This window comes from Carassius gibelio, chromosome B3 (assembly GCF_023724105.1).
Source record: "Carassius gibelio isolate Cgi1373 ecotype wild population from Czech Republic chromosome B3, carGib1.2-hapl.c, whole genome shotgun sequence".
Taxonomy (NCBI): domain Eukaryota; kingdom Metazoa; phylum Chordata; class Actinopteri; order Cypriniformes; family Cyprinidae; genus Carassius; species Carassius gibelio.
Window position 1 is genome coordinate 49,610,670 of NC_068398.1, and position 17,246 is coordinate 49,627,915.

Consider the following 17,246-nt stretch of genomic DNA (forward strand, 5'->3'; position numbering starts at 1 on the left):
ACCTTACCCGTGAGATGTTTCGTCAAGCCTGTGTTGGAAGCGAGGCTCCGTTTTGCGCATGAAATGTTTGGCACTTATCAAAACAGCGGTCAGCCTTGATCTTTCGACCACCGCAGCCCGGCTAGCTCAGTCGGTAGAGCATGAGACTCTTAATCTCAGGGTCGTGGGTTCGAGCCCCACGTTGGGCGTGTCCTTTGGCTCTCTCTGGCCCCTCCCAACGGGTGTCGTTCTCTTGATCTCAATTTGCTGACGCAGGACCAGTGCTGCTGCCGTCCTGTGAGACGCTCCCAGCTTTGAATTCTTTTTTGACCGTTACCCATAGGAGCATGCACCGTCAGTCTCTGTGGCGCAATAGGCTAGCGCGTTCGGCTGTTAACCGAAAGGATGGTGGTTCGAGCCCACCCAGGGACGAAGGAAGCTTTTCGCAGCCATGTCGGCAAGCGCAGAATTTAGTAAACGTGTCTGCTGACGCATGCGTGGAGCAGCATCCGTAGCCCCTTTTGAGAGTGAACAGCTTTGCGAGACGTATAGTGTTAAAAGAAGACAAAGGGTGCTGAGTGAATGTTTGCGTCAGCTCAAGTTTGCTGTGGCGTGTACACGGAGTGTTCGTGTTTTGTTTTCCGGGTGGTGGAGGCCTGTGTGGTCCAGGGAGGTCCTGATCAAATCTCCCTCTTGGAGCGCCACAAAATGCCACCAAATTGGCTTTCCAATCACATGCTGTCGGAGTTTGCAAACTGTATTCACACAGCGGGACAGAACTCCATACCTGGAACGTTTGATGAGTTGGCTGAACTAGTAGCCTTTCAGGCTGTTGGACAAGAGCTCTGCTCGTTCAATCTGTATTCCCCAGCAACAGGCGTGGCTAAAACAAACAGAGAACAGTCTAAGCCAGGGGTGTCCAAACTCTGTCCTGGAGGGCCCCTGTCAGGTAGAGTTTCGCTCCAGCCAGCTCCATCAGACCTGCCTGCAACACACAGCTTCAGGTGTGTTTCTTTGTGCATGGATCCAAACTCGGCAGGACAAGGAACCTCCAGGATCGAGTTGGGACGCCACTGCTCTAAACCTACCGCTAGGCTTAAGTCCAACCTTACCCGTGAGATGTTTCGTCAAGCCTGTGTTGGAAGCGAGGCTCCGTTTTGCACATGAAATGTTTGGCACTTATCAAAACAGCGGTCAGCCTTGATCTTTCGACCACCGCAGCCCGGCTAGCTCAGTCGGTAGAGCATGAGACTCTTAATCTCAGGGTCGTGGGTTCGAGCCCCACGTTGGGCGTGTCCTTTGGCTCTCTCTGGCCCCTCCCAACGGGTGTCGTTCTCTTGACCTCAATTTGCTGACGCAGGACCAGTGCTGCTGCCGTCCTGTGAGACGCTCCCAGCTTTGAATTCTTTTTTGACCGTTACCCATAGGAGCATGCACCGTCAGTCTCTGTGGCGCAATAGGCTAGCGCGTTCGGCTGTTAACCGAAAGGATGGTGGTTCGAGCCCACCCAGGGACGAAGGAAGCTTTTCGCAGCCATGTCGGCAAGCGCAGAATTTAGTAAACGTGTCTGCTGACGCATGCGTGGAGCAGCGTCCGTAGCCACTTTTGAGAGTGAACAGCTTTGCGAGTCGTCTAGTGTTAAAAGAAGACAACGTTTGATGAGTTGGCTGAACTAGTAGCCTTTCAGGCTGTTGGACAAGAGCTCTGCTCGTTCAATCTGTATTCCCCAGCAACAGGCGTGGCTAAAACAAACAGAGAACAGTCTAAGCCAGGGGTGTCCAAACTCTGTCCTGGAGGGCCCCTGTCAGGTAGAGTTTCGCTCCAGCCAGCTCCATCAGACCTGCCTGCAACACACAGCTTCAGGTGTGTTTCTTTGTGCATGGATCCAAACTCGGCAGGACAAGGAACCTCCAGGATCGAGTTGGGACGCCACTGCTCTAAACCTACCGCTAGGCTTAAGTCCAACCTTACCCGTGAGATGTTTCGTCAAGCCTGTGTTGGAGGCGAGGCTCCGTTTTGCGCATGAAATGTTTGGCACTTATCAAAACAGCGGTCAGCCTTGATCTTTCGACCACCGCAGCCCGGCTAGCTCAGTCGGTAGAGCATGAGACTCTTAATCTCTGGGTCGTGGGTTCGAGCCCCACGTTGGGCGTGTCCTTTAGCTCTCTCTTGCCCCTCCCAACGGGTGTCGTTCTCTTGACCTCAATTTGCTGACGCAGGACCAGTGCTGCTGCCGTCCTGTGAGACGCTCCCAGCTTTGAATTCTTTTTTGACCGTTACCCATAGGAGCATGCACCGTCAGTCTCTGTGGCGCAATAGGCTAGCACGTTCGGCTGTTAACCGAAAGGATGGTGGTTCGAGCCCACCCAGGGACGAAGGAAGCTTTTCGCAGCCATGTCGGCAAGCGCAGAATTTTGCATGCGTGGAGCAGCGTCCGTAGCCCCTTTTGAGAGTGAACAGCTTTGCGAGCCGTCTAGTGTTAAAAGAAGACAAAGGGTGCTGAGTGAATGTTTGCGTCAGCTCAAGTTTGCTGTGGCGTGTACGTGGAGTGTTGGTGTTTTGTTTTCCGGGTGGTGGAGGCCTGTGTGGTCCAGGGAGGTCCTGATCAAATCTCCCTCTTGGAGCGCCACAAAATGCCACCAAAATGGCTTTCCAATCATATGCTGTCGGAGTTTGCAAACTGTATTCACTCAGCGGGACAGAACTCCATACCTGGAATGTTTGATGAGTTGGCTGAACTAGTAGCCTTTCAGGCTGTTGGACAAGAGCTCTGCTCGTTCAATCTGTATTCCCCAGCAACAGGCGTGGCTAAAACAAACAGAGAACAGTCTAAGCCAGGGGTGTCCAAACTCTGTCATGGAGGGCCCCTGTCAGGTAGAGTTTCGCTCCAGCCAGCTCCATCAGACCTGCCTGCAACACACAGCTTCAGGTGTGTTTCTTTGTGCATGGATCCAAACTCGGCAGGACAAGGAACCTCCAGGATCGAGTTGGGACGCCACTGCTCTAAACCTACCGCTAGGCTTAAGTCCAACCTTACCCGTGAGATGTTTCGTCAAGCCTGTGTTGGAAGCGAGGCTCCGTTTTGCGCATGAAATGTTTGGCACTTATCAAAACAGCGGTCAGCCTTGATCTTTTGACCACCGCAGCCCGGCTAGCTCAGTCGGTAGAGCATGAGACTCTTAATCTCAGGGTCGTGGGTTCGAGCCCCACGTTGGGCGTGTCCTTTGGCTCTCTCTGGCCCCTCCCAACGGGTGTCGTTCTCTTGACCACAATTTGCTGACGCAGGACCAGTGCTGCAGCCGTCCTGTGAGACACTCCCAGCTTCGAATTCTTTTTTGACCGTTACCCATAGGTGCATGCACCGTCAGTCTCTGTGGCGCAATAGGCTAGCGCGTTCGGCTGTTAACCGAAATGATGGTGGTTCGAGCCCACCCAGGGACGAAGGAAGCTTTTCGCAGCCATGTCGGCAAGCGCAGAATTTAGCATGCGTGGAGCAGCGTCCGTAGCCCCTTTTGAGAGTGAACAGCTTTGCGAGCCGTCTAGTGTTAAAAGAAGACAAAGGGTGCTGAGTGAATGTTTGCGTCAGCTCAAGTTTGCTGTGGCGTGTACACGGAGTGTTCGTGTTTTGTTTTCCGGGTGGTGGAGGCCTGTGTGGTCCAGGGAGGTCCTGATCAAATCTCCCTCTTGGAGCGCCACAAAATGCCACCAAATTGGCTTTCCAATCACATGCTGTCGGAGTTTGCAAACTGTATTCACACAGCGGGACAGAACTCCATACCTGGAACGTTTGATGAGTTGGCTGAACTAGTAGCCTTTCAGGCTGTTGGACAAGAGCTCTGCTCGTTCAATCTGTATTCCCCAGCAACAGGCGTGGCTAAAACAAACAGAGAACAGTCTAAGCCAGGGGTGTCCAAACTCTGTCCTGGAGGGCCCCTGTCAGGTAGAGTTTCGCTCCAGCCAGCTCCATCAGACCTGCCTGCAACACACAGCTTCAGGTGTGTTTCTTTGTGCATGGATCCAAACTCGGCAGGACAAGGAACCTCCAGGATCGAGTTGGGACGCCACTGCTCTAAACCTACCGCTAGGCTTAAGTCCAACCTTACCCGTGAGATGTTTCGTCAAGCCTGTGTTGGAAGCGAGGCTCCGTTTTGTGCATGAAATGTTTGGCACTTATCAAAACAGCGGTCAGCCTCGATCTTTCGACCACCGCAGCCCGGCTAGCTCAGTCGGTAGAGCATGAGACTCTTAATCTCAGGGTCGTGGGTTCGAGCCCCACGTTGGGCATGTCCTTTGGCTCTCTCTGACCCCTCCCAACGGGTGTCGTTCTCTTGACCTCAATTTGCTGACGCAGGACCAGTGCTGCAGCCGTCCTGTGAGACGCTCCCAGCTTGGAATTCTTTTTTGACCGTTACCCATAGGAGCATGCTCCGTCAGTCTCTGTGGCGCAATAGGCTAGCGCGTTCGGCTGTTAACCGAAAGGATGGTGGTTCGAGCCCACCCAGGGACGAAGGAAGCTTTTCGCAGCCATGTCGGCAAGCGCAGAATTTAGTAAACGTGTCTGCTGACGCATGCGTGGAGCAGCGTCCGTAGCCGCTTTTGAGAGTGAACAGCTTTGCGAGCCGTCTAGTGTTAAAAGAAGACAAAGGGTGCTGAGTGAATGTTTGCGTCAGCTCAAGTTTGCTGTGGCGTGTACACGGAGTGTTCGTGTTTTGTTTTCCGGGTGGTGGAGGCCTGTGTGGTCCAGGGAGGTCCTGATCAAATCTCCCTCTTGGAGCGCCACAAAATGCCACCAAATTGGCTTTCCAATCACATGCTGTCGGAGTTTGCAAACTGTATTCACACAGCGGGACAGAACTCCATACCTGGAACGTTTGATGAGTTGGCTGAACTAGTAGCCTTTCAGGCTGTTGGACAAGAGCTCTGCTCGTTCAATCTGTATTCCCCAGCAACAGGCGTGGCTAAAACAAACAGAGAACAGTCTAAGCCAGGGGTGTCCAAACTCTGTCCTGGAGGGCCCCTGTCAGGTAGAGTTTCGCTCCAGCCAGCTCCATCAGACCTGCCTGCAACACACAGCTTCAGGTGTGTTTCTTTGTGCATGGATCCAAACTCGGCAGGACAAGGAACCTCCAGGATCGAGTTGGGACGCCACTGCTCTAAACCTACCGCTAGGCTTAAGTCCAACCTTACCCGTGAGATGTTTCGTCAAGCCTGTGTTGGAAGCGAGGCTCCGTTTTGCGCATGAAATGTTTGGCACTTATCAAAACAGCGGTCAGCCTTGATCTTTCGACCACCGCAGCCCGGCTAGCTCAGTCGGTAGAGCATGAGACTCTTAATCTCAGGGTCGTGGGTTCGAGCCCCACGTTGGGCGTGTCCTTTGGCTCTCTCTGGCCCCTCCCAACGGGTGTCGTTCTCTTGATCTCAATTTGCTGACGCAGGACCAGTGCTGCTGCCGTCCTGTGAGACGCTCCCAGCTTTGAATTCTTTTTTGACCGTTACCCATAGGAGCATGCACCGTCAGTCTCTGTGGCGCAATAGGCTAGCGCGTTCGGCTGTTAACCGAAAGGATGGTGGTTCGAGCCCACCCAGGGACGAAGGAAGCTTTTCGCAGCCATGTCGGCAAGCGCAGAATTTAGTAAACGTGTCTGCTGACGCATGCGTGGAGCAGCATCCGTAGCCCCTTTTGAGAGTGAACAGCTTTGCGAGACGTATAGTGTTAAAAGAAGACAAAGGGTGCTGAGTGAATGTTTGCGTCAGCTCAAGTTTGCTGTGGCGTGTACACGGAGTGTTCGTGTTTTGTTTTCCGGGTGGTGGAGGCCTGTGTGGTCCAGGGAGGTCCTGATCAAATCTCCCTCTTGGAGCGCCACAAAATGCCACCAAATTGGCTTTCCAATCACATGCTGTCGGAGTTTGCAAACTGTATTCACACAGCGGGACAGAACTCCATACCTGGAACGTTTGATGAGTTGGCTGAACTAGTAGCCTTTCAGGCTGTTGGACAAGAGCTCTGCTCGTTCAATCTGTATTCCCCAGCAACAGGCGTGGCTAAAACAAACAGAGAACAGTCTAAGCCAGGGGTGTCCAAACTCTGTCCTGGAGGGCCCCTGTCAGGTAGAGTTTCGCTCCAGCCAGCTCCATCAGACCTGCCTGCAACACACAGCTTCAGGTGTGTTTCTTTGTGCATGGATCCAAACTCGGCAGGACAAGGAACCTCCAGGATCGAGTTGGGACGCCACTGCTCTAAACCTACCGCTAGGCTTAAGTCCAACCTTACCCGTGAGATGTTTCGTCAAGCCTGTGTTGGAAGCGAGGCTCCGTTTTGCACATGAAATGTTTGGCACTTATCAAAACAGCGGTCAGCCTTGATCTTTCGACCACCGCAGCCCGGCTAGCTCAGTCGGTAGAGCATGAGACTCTTAATCTCAGGGTCGTGGGTTCGAGCCCCACGTTGGGCGTGTCCTTTGGCTCTCTCTGGCCCCTCCCAACGGGTGTCGTTCTCTTGACCTCAATTTGCTGACGCAGGACCAGTGCTGCTGCCGTCCTGTGAGACGCTCCCAGCTTTGAATTCTTTTTTGACCGTTACCCATAGGAGCATGCACCGTCAGTCTCTGTGGCGCAATAGGCTAGCGCGTTCGGCTGTTAACCGAAAGGATGGTGGTTCGAGCCCACCCAGGGACGAAGGAAGCTTTTCGCAGCCATGTCGGCAAGCGCAGAATTTAGTAAACGTGTCTGCTGACGCATGCGTGGAGCAGCGTCCGTAGCCACTTTTGAGAGTGAACAGCTTTGCGAGTCGTCTAGTGTTAAAAGAAGACAACGTTTGATGAGTTGGCTGAACTAGTAGCCTTTCAGGCTGTTGGACAAGAGCTCTGCTCGTTCAATCTGTATTCCCCAGCAACAGGCGTGGCTAAAACAAACAGAGAACAGTCTAAGCCAGGGGTGTCCAAACTCTGTCCTGGAGGGCCCCTGTCAGGTAGAGTTTCGCTCCAGCCAGCTCCATCAGACCTGCCTGCAACACACAGCTTCAGGTGTGTTTCTTTGTGCATGGATCCAAACTCGGCAGGACAAGGAACCTCCAGGATCGAGTTGGGACGCCACTGCTCTAAACCTACCGCTAGGCTTAAGTCCAACCTTACCCGTGAGATGTTTCGTCAAGCCTGTGTTGGAGGCGAGGCTCCGTTTTGCGCATGAAATGTTTGGCACTTATCAAAACAGCGGTCAGCCTTGATCTTTCGACCACCGCAGCCCGGCTAGCTCAGTCGGTAGAGCATGAGACTCTTAATCTCTGGGTCGTGGGTTCGAGCCCCACGTTGGGCGTGTCCTTTAGCTCTCTCTTGCCCCTCCCAACGGGTGTCGTTCTCTTGACCTCAATTTGCTGACGCAGGACCAGTGCTGCTGCCGTCCTGTGAGACGCTCCCAGCTTTGAATTCTTTTTTGACCGTTACCCATAGGAGCATGCACCGTCAGTCTCTGTGGCGCAATAGGCTAGCACGTTCGGCTGTTAACCGAAAGGATGGTGGTTCGAGCCCACCCAGGGACGAAGGAAGCTTTTCGCAGCCATGTCGGCAAGCGCAGAATTTTGCATGCGTGGAGCAGCGTCCGTAGCCCCTTTTGAGAGTGAACAGCTTTGCGAGCCGTCTAGTGTTAAAAGAAGACAAAGGGTGCTGAGTGAATGTTTGCGTCAGCTCAAGTTTGCTGTGGCGTGTACGTGGAGTGTTGGTGTTTTGTTTTCCGGGTGGTGGAGGCCTGTGTGGTCCAGGGAGGTCCTGATCAAATCTCCCTCTTGGAGCGCCACAAAATGCCACCAAAATGGCTTTCCAATCATATGCTGTCGGAGTTTGCAAACTGTATTCACTCAGCGGGACAGAACTCCATACCTGGAATGTTTGATGAGTTGGCTGAACTAGTAGCCTTTCAGGCTGTTGGACAAGAGCTCTGCTCGTTCAATCTGTATTCCCCAGCAACAGGCGTGGCTAAAACAAACAGAGAACAGTCTAAGCCAGGGGTGTCCAAACTCTGTCATGGAGGGCCCCTGTCAGGTAGAGTTTCGCTCCAGCCAGCTCCATCAGACCTGCCTGCAACACACAGCTTCAGGTGTGTTTCTTTGTGCATGGATCCAAACTCGGCAGGACAAGGAACCTCCAGGATCAAGTTGGGACGCCACTGCTCTAAACCTACCGCTAGGCTTAAGTCCAACCTTACCCGTGAGATGTTTCGTCAAGCCTGTGTTGGAAGCGAGGCTCCGTTTTGCGCATGAAATGTTTGGCACTTATCAAAACAGCGGTCAGCCTTGATCTTTCGACCACCGCAGCCCGGCTAGCTCAGTCGGTAGAGCATGAGACTCTTAATCTCAGGGTCGTGGGTTCGAGCCCCAAGTTGGGCGTGTCCTTTGGCTCTCTCTGGCCCCTCCCAACGGGTGTCGTTCTCTTGACCTCAATTTGCTGACGCAGGACCAGTGCTGCTGCCGTCCTGTGAGACGCTCCCAGCTTTGAATTCTTTTTTGACCGTTACCCATTTGAGCATGCACCGTCAGTCTCTGTGGCGCAATAGGCTAGCGCGTTCGGCTGTTAACCGAAAGGGTGGTGGTTCGAGCCCACCCAGGGACGAAGGAAGCTTTTCGCAGCCATGTCGGCAAGCGCAGAATTTAGTAAACGTGTCTGCTGACGCATGCGTGGAGCAGCGTCCGTAGCCACTTTTGAGAGTGAACAGCTTTGCGAGTCGTCTAGTGTTAAAAGAAGACAACGTTTGATGAGTTGGCTGAACTAGTAGCCTTTCAGGCTGTTGGACAAGAGCTCTGCTCGTTCAATCTGTATTCCCCAGCAACAGGCGTGGCTAAAACAAACAGAGAACAGTCTAAGCCAGGGGTGTCCAAACTCTGTCCTGGAGGGCCCCTGTCAGGTAGAGTTTCGCTCCAGCCAGCTCCATCAGACCTGCCTGCAACACACAGCTTCAGGTGTGTTTCTTTGTGCTTGGATCCAAACTCGGCAGGACAAGGAACCTCCAGGATCGAGTTGGGACGCCACTGCTCTAAACCTACCGCTAGGCTTAAGTCAAACCTTACCCGTGAGATGTTTCGTCAAGCCTGTGTTGAAAGCGAGGCTCCGTTTTGCGCATGAAATGTTTGGCACTTATCAAAACAGTGGTCAGCCTTGATCTTTTGACCACCGCAGCCCGGCTAGCTCAGTCGGTAGAGCATGAGACTCTTAATCTCAGGGTCGTGGGTTCGAGTCCCACGTTGGGCGTGTCCTTTGGCTCTCTCTGGCCCCTCCCAACGGGTGTCGTTCTCCTGACCTCAATTTGCTGACGCAGGACCAGTGCTGCAGCCGTCCTGTGAGACGCTCCCAGCTTCGAATTCTTTTTTGACCGTTACCCATAGGAGCATGCACCTTCAGTCTCTGTGGCGCAATAGGCTAGCGCGTTCGGCTGTTAACCGAAAGGATGGTGGTTCGAGCCCACCCAGGGACGAAGGAAGCTTTTCGCAGCCATGTCGGCAAGCGCAGAATTTAGCATGCGTGGAGCAGCGTCCGTAGCCCCTTTTGAGAGTGAACAGCTTTGCGAGCCGTCTAGTGTTAAAAGAAGACAAAGGGTGCTGAGTGAATGTTTGCGTCAGCTCAAGTTTGCTGTGGCGTGTACGCGGAGTGTTCGTGTTTTGTTTTCCGGGTGGTGGAGGCCTTTGTGGTCCAGGGAGGTCCTGATCAAATCTCCCTCTTGGAGCGCCACAAAATGCCACCAAATTGGCTTTCCAATCACATGCTGTCGGAGTTTGCAAACTGTATTCACACAGCGGGACAGAACTCCATACCTGGAACGTTTGATGAGTTGGCTGAACTAGTAGCCTTTCAGGCTGTTGGACAAGAGCTCTGCTCATTCAATCTGTATTCCCCAGCAACAGGCGTGGCTAAAACAAACAGAGAACAGTCTAAGCCAGGGGTGTCCAAACTCTGTCCTGGAGGGCCCCTGTCAGGTAGAGTTTCGCTCCAGCCAGCTCCATCAGACCTGCCTGCAACACACAGCTTCAGGTGTGTTTCTTTGTGCATGGATCCAAACTCGGCAGGACAAGGAACCTCCAGGATCGAGTTGGGACGCCACTGCTCTAAACCTACCGCTAGGCTTAAGTCCAACCTTACCCGTGAGATGTTACGTCAAGCCTGTGTTGGAAGCGAGGCTCCGTTTTGCGCATGAAATGTTTGGCACTTATCAAAACAGCGGTCAGCCTTGATCTTTCGACCACCGCCGCCCGGCTAGCTCAGTCGGTAGAGCATGAGACTCTTAATCTCAGGGTCGTGGGTTCGAGCCCCACGTTGGGCGTGTCCTTTGGCTCTCTCTGGCCCCTCCCAACGGGTGTCGTTCTCTTGACCTCAATTTGCTGACGCAGGACCAGTGCTGCTGCCTTCCTGTGAGACGCTCCCAGCTTTGAATTCTTTTTTGACCGTTACCCATAGGAGCATGCACCGTCAGTCTCTGTGGCGCAATAGGCTAGCGCGTTCGGCTGTTAACCGAAAGGATGGTGGTTCGAGCCCACCCAGGGACGAAGGAAGCTTTTCGCAGCCATGTCGGCAAGCGCAGAATTTAGTAAACGTGTCTGCTGACGCATGCGTGGAGCAGCGTCCGTAGCCGCTTTTGAGAGTGAACAGCTTTGCGAGTCGTCTAGTGTTAAAAGAAGACAAAGGGTGCTGAGTGAATGTTTGCGTCAGCTCAAGTTTGCTGTGGCGTTTACGCGGAGTGTTGGTGTTTTGTTTTCCGGGTGGTGGAGGCCTGTGTGGTCCAGGGAGGTCCTGATCAAATCTCCCTCTTGGAGCGCCACAAAATGCCACCAAAATGGCTTTCCAATCATATGCTGTCGGAGTTTGCAATCTGTATTCCCCAGCAACAGGCGTGGCTAAAACAAACAGAGAACAGTCTAAGCCAGGGGTGTCCAAACTCTGTCCTGGAGGGCCCCTGTCAGGTAGAGTTTCGGTCCAGCCAGCTCCATCAGACCTGCCTGCAACACACAGCTTCAGGTGTGTTTCTTTGTGCTTGGATCCAAACTCGGCAGGACAAGGAACCTCCAGGATCGAGTTGGGACGCCACTGCTCTAAACCTACCGCTAGGCTTAAGTCAAACCTTACCCGTGAGATGTTTCGTCAAGCCTGTGTTGGAAGCGAGGCTCCGTTTTGCGCATGAAATGTTTGGCACTTATCAAAACAGCGGTCAGCCTTGATCTTTTGACCACCGCAGCCCGGCTAGCTCAGTCGGTAGAGCATGAGACTCTTAATCTCAGGGTCGTGGGTTCGAGCCCCACGTTGGGCGTGTCCTTTGGCTCTCTCTGGCCCCTCCCAACGGGTGTCGTTCTCTTGACCTCAATTTGCTGACGCAGGACCATTGCTGCAGCCGTCCTGTGAGATGCTCCCAGCTTCGAATTCTTTTTTGACCGTTACCCATAGGAGCATTGACCGTCAGTCTCTGTGACGCAATAGGCTAGCGCGTTCGGCTGTTAACCGAAAGGATGGTGGTTCGAGCCCACCCAGGGACGAAGGAAGCTTTTCGCAGCCATGTCGGCAAGCGCAGAATTTAGCATGCGTGGAGCAGCGTCCGTAGCCCCTTTTGAGAGTGAACAGCTTTGCGAGCCGTCTAGTGTTAAAAGAAGACAAAGGGTGCTGAGTGAATGTTTGCGTCAGCTCAAGTTTGCAGTGGCGTGCACGCGGAGTGTTCGTGTTTTGTTTTCCGGGTGGTGGAGGCCTGTGTGGTCCAGGGAGGTCCTGATCAAATCTCCCTCTTGGAGCGCCACAAAATGCCACCAAATTGGCTTTCCAATCACATGCTGTCGGAGTTTGCAAACTGTATTCACACAGCGGGACAGAACTCCATACCTGGAACGTTTGATGAGTTGGCTGAACTAGTAGCCTTTCAGGCTGTTGGACAAGAGCTCTGCTCGTTCAATCTGTATTCCCCAGCAACAGGCGTGGCTAAAACTAACAGAGAACAGTCTAAGCCAGGGGTGTCCAAACTCTGTCCTGGAGGGCCCCTGTCAGGTAGAGTTTCGCTCCAGCCAGCTCCATCAGACCTGCCTGCAACACACAGCTTCAGGTGTGTTTCTTTGTGCATGGATCCAAACTCGGCAGGACAAGGAACCTCCAGGATCGAGTTGGGACGCCACTGCTCTAAACCTACCGCTAGGCTTAAGTCCAACCTTACCCGTGAGATGTTTCGTCAACTTACCCGGACACGATGTTCCTGTGTTGGAAGCGAGGCTCCGTTTTGCGCATGAAATGTTTGGCACTTATCAAAACAGCGGTCAGCCATGATCTTTCGACCACCGCAGCCCGGCCAGCTCAGTCGGTAGAACATGAGACTCTTAATCTCAGGGTCGTGGGTTCGAGCCCCACGTTGGGCGTGTCCTTTGGCTCTCTCTGGCCCCTCCCAACGGGTGTCGTTCTCTTGACCTCAATTTGCTGACGCAGGACCAGTGCTGCAGCCGTACTGTGAGACGCTCCCAGCTTCGAATTCTTTTTTGACCGTTACCCATAGGATCATGCACCGTCAGTCTCTGTGGCGCAATAGGCTAGCGCGTTCGGCTGTTAACCGAAAGGATGGTGGTTCGAGCCCACCCAGGGACGAAGGAAGCTTTTCGCAGCCATGTCGGCAAGCGCAGAATTTAGTAAACGTGTCTGCTGACGCATGCGTGGAGCAGCGTCCGTAGCCGCTTTTGAGAGTGAACAGCTTTGCGAGTCGTCTAGTGTTAAAAGAAGACAAAGGGTGCTGAGTGAATGTTTGCGTCAGCTCAAGTTTGCTGTGGCGTTTACGCGGAGTGTTGGTGTTTTGTTTTCCGGGTGGTGGAGGCCTGTGTGGTCCAGGGAGGTCCTGATCAAATCTCCCTCTTGGAGCGCCACAAAATGCCACCAAAATGGCTTTCCAATCATATGCTGTCGAAGTTTGCAATCTGTATTCCCCAGCAACAGGCGTGGCTAAAACAAACAGAGAACAGTTTAAGCCAGGGGTGTCCAAACTCTGTCCTGGAGGGCCCCTGTCAGGTAGAGTTTCGGTCCAGCCAGCTCCATCAGACCTGCCTGCAACACACAGCTTCAGGTGTGTTTCTTTGTGCTTGGATCCAAACTCGGCAGGACAAGGAACCTCCAGGATCGAGTTGGGACGCCACTGCTCTAAACCTACCGCTAGGCTTAAGTCAAACCTTACCCGTGAGATGTTTCGTCAAGCCTGTGTTGGAAGCGAGGCTCCGTTTTGCGCATGAAATGTTTGGCACTTATCAAAACAGCGGTCAGCCTTGATTTTTTGACCACCGCAGCCCGGCTAGCTCAGTCGGTAGAGCATGAGACTCTTAATCTCAGGGTCGTGGGTTTGAGCCCCACGTTGGGCGTGTCCTTTGGCTCTCTCTGGCCCCTCCCAACGGGTGTCGTTCTCCTGACCTCAATTTGCTGACGCAGGACCAGTGCTGCAGCCGTCCTGTGAGACGCTCCCAGCTTCGAATTCTTTTTTGACCGTTACCCATAGGAGCATGCACCGTCAGTCTCTGTGGCGCAATAGGCTAGCGCGTTCGGCTGTTAACCGAAAGGATGGTGGTTCGAGCCCACCCAGGGACGAAGGAAGCTTTTCGCAGCCATGTCGGCAAGCGCAGAATTTAGCATGCGTGGAGCAGCGTCCGTAGCCCCTTTTGAGAGTGAACAGCTTTGCGAGCCGTCTAGTGTTAAAAGAAGACAAAGGGTGCTGAGTGAATGTTTGCGTCAGCTCAAGTTTGCTGTGGCGTGTACGCGGAGTGTTCGTGTTTTGTTTTCCGGGTGGTGGAGGCCTGTGTGGTCCAGGGAGGTCCTGATCAAATCTCCCTCTTGGAGCGCCACAAAATGCCACCAAATTGGCTTTCCAATCACATGCTGTCGGAGTTTGCAAACTGTATTCACACAGCGGGACAGAACTCCATACCTGGAACGTTTGATGAGTTGGCTGAACTAGTAGCCTTTCAGGCTGTTGGACAAGAGCTCTGCTCGTTCAATCTGTATTCCCCAGCAACAGGCGTGGCTAAAACAAACAGAGAACAGTCTAAGCCAGGGGTGTCCAAACTCTGTCCTGGAGGGCCCCTGTCAGGTAGAGTTTCGCTCCAGCCAGCTCCATCAGACCTGCCTGCAACACACAGCTTCAGGTGTGTTTCTTTGTGCATGGATCCAAACTCGGCAGGACAAGGAACCTCCAGGATCGAGTTGGGATGCCACTGCTCTAAACCTACCGCTAGGCTTAAGTCCAACCTTACCCGTGAGATGTTTCGTCAAGCCTGTGTTGGAAGCGAGGCTCCGTTTTGCGCATGAAATGTTTGGCACTTATCAAAACAGCGGTCAGCCTTGATCTTTCGACCACCGCAGCCCGGCTAGCTCAGTCGGTAGAGCATGAGACTCTTAATCTCAGGGTCGTGGGTTCGAGCACCACGTTGGGCGTGTCCTTTGGCTCTCTCTGGCCCCTCCCAACGGGTGTCGTTCTCTTGACCTCAATTTGCTGACGCAGGACCAGTGCTGCTGCCGTCCTGTGAGACGCTCCCAGCTTTGAATTCTTTTTTGACCGTTACCCATAGGAGCATTCACCGTCAGTCTCTGTGACGCAATAGGCTAGCGCGTTCGGCTGTTAACCGAAAGGATGGTGGTTCGAGCCCACCCAGGGACGAAGGAAGCTTTTCGCAGCCATGTCGGCAACGCAGAATTTAGCATGCGTGGAGCAGCGTCCGTAGCCCCTTTTGAGAGTGAACAGCTTTGCGAGCCGTCTAGTGTTAAAAGAAGACAAAGGGTGCTGAGTGAATGTTTGCGTCAGCTCAAGTTTGCAGTGGCGTGCACGCGGAGTGTTCGTGTTTTGTTTTCCGGGTGGTGGAGGCCTGTGTGGTCCAGGGAGGTCCTGATCAAATCTCCCTCTTGGAGCGCCACAAAATGCCACCAAATTGGCTTTCCAATCACATGCTGTCGGAGTTTGCAAACTGTATTCACACAGCGGGACAGAACTCCATACCTGGAACGTTTGATGAGTTGGCTGAACTAGTAGCCTTTCAGGCTGTTGGACAAGAGCTCTGCTCGTTCAATCTGTATTCCCCAGCAACAGGCGTGGCTAAAACTAACAGAGAACAGTCTAAGCCAGGGGTGTCCAAACTCTGTCCTGGAGGGCCCCTGTCAGGTAGAGTTTCGCTCCAGCCAGCTCCATCAGACCTGCCTGCAACACACAGCTTCAGGTGTGTTTCTTTGTGCATGGATCCAAACTCGGCAGGACAAGGAGCCTCCAGGATCGAGTTGGGACGCCACTGCTCTAAACCTACCGCTAGGCTTAAGTCCAACCTTACCCGTGAGATGTTTCGTCAACTTACCCGGACACGATGTTCCTGTGTTGGAAGCGAGGCTCCGTTTTGCGCATGAAATGTTTGGCACTTATCAAAACAGCGGTCAGCCATGATCTTTCGACCACCGCAGCCCGGCCAGCTCAGTCGGTAGAACATGAGACTCTTAATCTCAGGGTCGTGGGTTCGAGCCCCACGTTGGGCGTGTCCTTTGGCTCTCTCTGGCCCCTCCCAAAGGGTTTCGTTCTCTTGACCTCAATTTGCTGATGCAGGACCAGTGCTGCAGCCGTACTGTGAGACGCTCCCAGCTTCGAATTCTTTTTTGACCGTTACCCATAGGATCATGCACCGTCAGTCTCTGTGGCGCAATAGGCTAGCGCGTTCGGCTGTTAACCGAAAGGATGGTGGTTCGAGCCCACCCAGGGACGAAGGAAGCTTTTCGCAGCCATGTCGGCAAGCGCAGAATTTAGTAAACGTGTCTGCTGATGCATGCGTGGAGCAGCGTCCGTAGCCGCTTTTGAGAGTGAACAGCTTTGCGAGTCGTCTAGTGTTAAAAGAAGACAAAGGGTGCTGAGTGAATGTTTGCGTCAGCTCAAGTTTGCTGTGGCGTTTACGCGGAGTGTTGGTGTTTTGTTTTCCGGGTGGTGGAGGCCTGTGTGGTCCAGGGAGGTCCTGATCAAATCTCCCTCTTGGAGCGCCACAAAATGCCACCAAAATGGCTTTCCAATCATATGCTGTCGAAGTTTGCAATCTGTATTCCCCAGCAACAGGCGTGGCTAAAACAAACAGAGAACAGTTTAAGCCAGGGGTGTCCAAACTCTGTCCTGGAGGGCCCCTGTCAGGTAGAGTTTCGGTCCAGCCAGCTCCATCAGACCTGCCTGCAACACACAGCTTCAGGTGTGTTTCTTTGTGCTTGGATCCAAACTCGGCAGGACAAGGAACCTCCAGGATCGAGTTGGGACGCCACTGCTCTAAACCTACCGCTAGGCTTAAGTGAAACCTTACCCGTGAGATGTTTCGTCAAGCCTGTGTTGGAAGCGAGGCTCCGTTTTGCGCATGAAATGTTTGGCACTTATCAAAACAGCGGTCAGCCTTGATTTTTTGACCACCGCAGCCCGGCTAGCTCAGTCGGTAGAGCATGAGACTCTTAATCACAGGGTCGTGGGTTCGAGCCCCACGTTGGGCGTGTCCTTTGGCTCTCTCTGGCCCCTCCCAACGGGTGTCGTTCTCCTGACCTCAATTTGCTGACGCAGGACCAGTGCTGCAGCAGTCCTGTGAGACGCTCCCAGCTTCGAATTCTTTTTTGACCGTTACCCATAGGAGCATGCACCGTCAGTCTCTGTGGCGCAATAGGCTAGCGCGTTCGGCTGTTAACCGAAAGGATGGTGGTTCGAGCCCACCCAGGGACGAAGGAAGCTTTTCGCAGCCATGTCGGCAAGCGCAGAATTTAGCATGCGTGGAGCAGCGTCCGTAGCCCCTTTTGAGAGTGAACAGCTTTGCGAGCCGTCTAGTGTTAAAAGAAGACAAAGGGTGCTGAGTGAATGTTTGCGTCAGCTCAAGTTTGCTGTGGCGTGTACGCGGAGTGTTCGTGTTTTGTTTTCCGGGTGGTGGAGGCCTGTGTGGTCCAGGGAGGTCCTGATCAAATCTCCCTCTTGGAGCGCCACAAAATGCCACCAAATTGGCTTTCCAATCACATGCTGTCGGAGTTTGCAAACTGTATTCACACAGCGGGACAGAACTCCATACCTGGAACGTTTGATGAGTTGGCTGAACTAGTAGCCTTTCAGGCTGTTGGACAAGAGCTCTGCTCGTTCAATCTGTATTCCCCAGCAACAGGCGTGGCTAAAACAAACAGAGAACAGTCTAAGCCAGGGGTGTCCAAACTCTGTCCTGGAGGGCCCCTGTCAGGTAGAGTTTCGCTCCAGCCAGCTCCATCAGACCTGCCTGCAACACACAGCTTCAGGTGTGTTTCTTT

The 17,246-nt window shown here is 53.3% G+C and overlaps 34 non-coding genes across 34 annotated transcripts; all 34 read left to right on the forward strand.

The window, feature by feature from the left end:
- The first annotated feature begins 115 nt into the window (after window positions 1-115).
- trnak-cuu (transfer RNA lysine (anticodon CUU)) lies at window positions 116-188 on the forward strand. The gene has a single exon. It is a non-coding gene; the product is annotated as a tRNA-Lys (tRNA).
- A 149-nt stretch (window positions 189-337) lies between these two features.
- On the forward strand, window positions 338-411 carry trnan-guu (transfer RNA asparagine (anticodon GUU)). The gene has a single exon. It is a non-coding gene; the product is annotated as a tRNA-Asn (tRNA).
- Window positions 412-1,199: 788 nt separating this feature from the next.
- trnak-cuu (transfer RNA lysine (anticodon CUU)) lies at window positions 1,200-1,272 on the forward strand. Its single transcript has one exon. It is a non-coding gene; the product is annotated as a tRNA-Lys (tRNA).
- A 149-nt stretch (window positions 1,273-1,421) lies between these two features.
- On the forward strand, window positions 1,422-1,495 carry trnan-guu (transfer RNA asparagine (anticodon GUU)). The gene has a single exon. It is a non-coding gene; the product is annotated as a tRNA-Asn (tRNA).
- A 563-nt stretch (window positions 1,496-2,058) lies between these two features.
- On the forward strand, window positions 2,059-2,131 carry trnak-cuu (transfer RNA lysine (anticodon CUU)). Its single transcript has one exon. It is a non-coding gene; the product is annotated as a tRNA-Lys (tRNA).
- Window positions 2,132-2,280: 149 nt separating this feature from the next.
- Window positions 2,281-2,354, forward strand: trnan-guu (transfer RNA asparagine (anticodon GUU)). Its single transcript has one exon. It is a non-coding gene; the product is annotated as a tRNA-Asn (tRNA).
- Window positions 2,355-3,124: 770 nt separating this feature from the next.
- On the forward strand, window positions 3,125-3,197 carry trnak-cuu (transfer RNA lysine (anticodon CUU)). The gene has a single exon. It is a non-coding gene; the product is annotated as a tRNA-Lys (tRNA).
- A 149-nt stretch (window positions 3,198-3,346) lies between these two features.
- On the forward strand, window positions 3,347-3,420 carry trnan-guu (transfer RNA asparagine (anticodon GUU)). The gene has a single exon. It is a non-coding gene; the product is annotated as a tRNA-Asn (tRNA).
- Window positions 3,421-4,190: 770 nt separating this feature from the next.
- On the forward strand, window positions 4,191-4,263 carry trnak-cuu (transfer RNA lysine (anticodon CUU)). Its single transcript has one exon. It is a non-coding gene; the product is annotated as a tRNA-Lys (tRNA).
- A 149-nt stretch (window positions 4,264-4,412) lies between these two features.
- Window positions 4,413-4,486, forward strand: trnan-guu (transfer RNA asparagine (anticodon GUU)). The gene has a single exon. It is a non-coding gene; the product is annotated as a tRNA-Asn (tRNA).
- Window positions 4,487-5,274: 788 nt separating this feature from the next.
- trnak-cuu (transfer RNA lysine (anticodon CUU)) lies at window positions 5,275-5,347 on the forward strand. The gene has a single exon. It is a non-coding gene; the product is annotated as a tRNA-Lys (tRNA).
- A 149-nt stretch (window positions 5,348-5,496) lies between these two features.
- On the forward strand, window positions 5,497-5,570 carry trnan-guu (transfer RNA asparagine (anticodon GUU)). Its single transcript has one exon. It is a non-coding gene; the product is annotated as a tRNA-Asn (tRNA).
- A 788-nt stretch (window positions 5,571-6,358) lies between these two features.
- Window positions 6,359-6,431, forward strand: trnak-cuu (transfer RNA lysine (anticodon CUU)). Its single transcript has one exon. It is a non-coding gene; the product is annotated as a tRNA-Lys (tRNA).
- A 149-nt stretch (window positions 6,432-6,580) lies between these two features.
- On the forward strand, window positions 6,581-6,654 carry trnan-guu (transfer RNA asparagine (anticodon GUU)). The gene has a single exon. It is a non-coding gene; the product is annotated as a tRNA-Asn (tRNA).
- A 563-nt stretch (window positions 6,655-7,217) lies between these two features.
- On the forward strand, window positions 7,218-7,290 carry trnak-cuu (transfer RNA lysine (anticodon CUU)). Its single transcript has one exon. It is a non-coding gene; the product is annotated as a tRNA-Lys (tRNA).
- Window positions 7,291-7,439: 149 nt separating this feature from the next.
- On the forward strand, window positions 7,440-7,513 carry trnan-guu (transfer RNA asparagine (anticodon GUU)). The gene has a single exon. It is a non-coding gene; the product is annotated as a tRNA-Asn (tRNA).
- A 770-nt stretch (window positions 7,514-8,283) lies between these two features.
- trnak-cuu (transfer RNA lysine (anticodon CUU)) lies at window positions 8,284-8,356 on the forward strand. The gene has a single exon. It is a non-coding gene; the product is annotated as a tRNA-Lys (tRNA).
- A 149-nt stretch (window positions 8,357-8,505) lies between these two features.
- On the forward strand, window positions 8,506-8,579 carry trnan-guu (transfer RNA asparagine (anticodon GUU)). The gene has a single exon. It is a non-coding gene; the product is annotated as a tRNA-Asn (tRNA).
- Window positions 8,580-9,142: 563 nt separating this feature from the next.
- On the forward strand, window positions 9,143-9,215 carry trnak-cuu (transfer RNA lysine (anticodon CUU)). Its single transcript has one exon. It is a non-coding gene; the product is annotated as a tRNA-Lys (tRNA).
- A 149-nt stretch (window positions 9,216-9,364) lies between these two features.
- Window positions 9,365-9,438, forward strand: trnan-guu (transfer RNA asparagine (anticodon GUU)). Its single transcript has one exon. It is a non-coding gene; the product is annotated as a tRNA-Asn (tRNA).
- A 770-nt stretch (window positions 9,439-10,208) lies between these two features.
- Window positions 10,209-10,281, forward strand: trnak-cuu (transfer RNA lysine (anticodon CUU)). Its single transcript has one exon. It is a non-coding gene; the product is annotated as a tRNA-Lys (tRNA).
- Window positions 10,282-10,430: 149 nt separating this feature from the next.
- trnan-guu (transfer RNA asparagine (anticodon GUU)) lies at window positions 10,431-10,504 on the forward strand. The gene has a single exon. It is a non-coding gene; the product is annotated as a tRNA-Asn (tRNA).
- A 685-nt stretch (window positions 10,505-11,189) lies between these two features.
- On the forward strand, window positions 11,190-11,262 carry trnak-cuu (transfer RNA lysine (anticodon CUU)). Its single transcript has one exon. It is a non-coding gene; the product is annotated as a tRNA-Lys (tRNA).
- Window positions 11,263-11,411: 149 nt separating this feature from the next.
- trnan-guu (transfer RNA asparagine (anticodon GUU)) lies at window positions 11,412-11,485 on the forward strand. Its single transcript has one exon. It is a non-coding gene; the product is annotated as a tRNA-Asn (tRNA).
- A 788-nt stretch (window positions 11,486-12,273) lies between these two features.
- Window positions 12,274-12,346, forward strand: trnak-cuu (transfer RNA lysine (anticodon CUU)). Its single transcript has one exon. It is a non-coding gene; the product is annotated as a tRNA-Lys (tRNA).
- Window positions 12,347-12,495: 149 nt separating this feature from the next.
- Window positions 12,496-12,569, forward strand: trnan-guu (transfer RNA asparagine (anticodon GUU)). The gene has a single exon. It is a non-coding gene; the product is annotated as a tRNA-Asn (tRNA).
- A 685-nt stretch (window positions 12,570-13,254) lies between these two features.
- trnak-cuu (transfer RNA lysine (anticodon CUU)) lies at window positions 13,255-13,327 on the forward strand. The gene has a single exon. It is a non-coding gene; the product is annotated as a tRNA-Lys (tRNA).
- Window positions 13,328-13,476: 149 nt separating this feature from the next.
- On the forward strand, window positions 13,477-13,550 carry trnan-guu (transfer RNA asparagine (anticodon GUU)). Its single transcript has one exon. It is a non-coding gene; the product is annotated as a tRNA-Asn (tRNA).
- Window positions 13,551-14,320: 770 nt separating this feature from the next.
- trnak-cuu (transfer RNA lysine (anticodon CUU)) lies at window positions 14,321-14,393 on the forward strand. The gene has a single exon. It is a non-coding gene; the product is annotated as a tRNA-Lys (tRNA).
- A 149-nt stretch (window positions 14,394-14,542) lies between these two features.
- On the forward strand, window positions 14,543-14,616 carry trnan-guu (transfer RNA asparagine (anticodon GUU)). The gene has a single exon. It is a non-coding gene; the product is annotated as a tRNA-Asn (tRNA).
- Window positions 14,617-15,403: 787 nt separating this feature from the next.
- On the forward strand, window positions 15,404-15,476 carry trnak-cuu (transfer RNA lysine (anticodon CUU)). The gene has a single exon. It is a non-coding gene; the product is annotated as a tRNA-Lys (tRNA).
- Window positions 15,477-15,625: 149 nt separating this feature from the next.
- On the forward strand, window positions 15,626-15,699 carry trnan-guu (transfer RNA asparagine (anticodon GUU)). The gene has a single exon. It is a non-coding gene; the product is annotated as a tRNA-Asn (tRNA).
- A 685-nt stretch (window positions 15,700-16,384) lies between these two features.
- Window positions 16,385-16,457, forward strand: trnak-cuu (transfer RNA lysine (anticodon CUU)). Its single transcript has one exon. It is a non-coding gene; the product is annotated as a tRNA-Lys (tRNA).
- A 149-nt stretch (window positions 16,458-16,606) lies between these two features.
- trnan-guu (transfer RNA asparagine (anticodon GUU)) lies at window positions 16,607-16,680 on the forward strand. Its single transcript has one exon. It is a non-coding gene; the product is annotated as a tRNA-Asn (tRNA).
- Window positions 16,681-17,246: the final 566 nt, after the last annotated feature.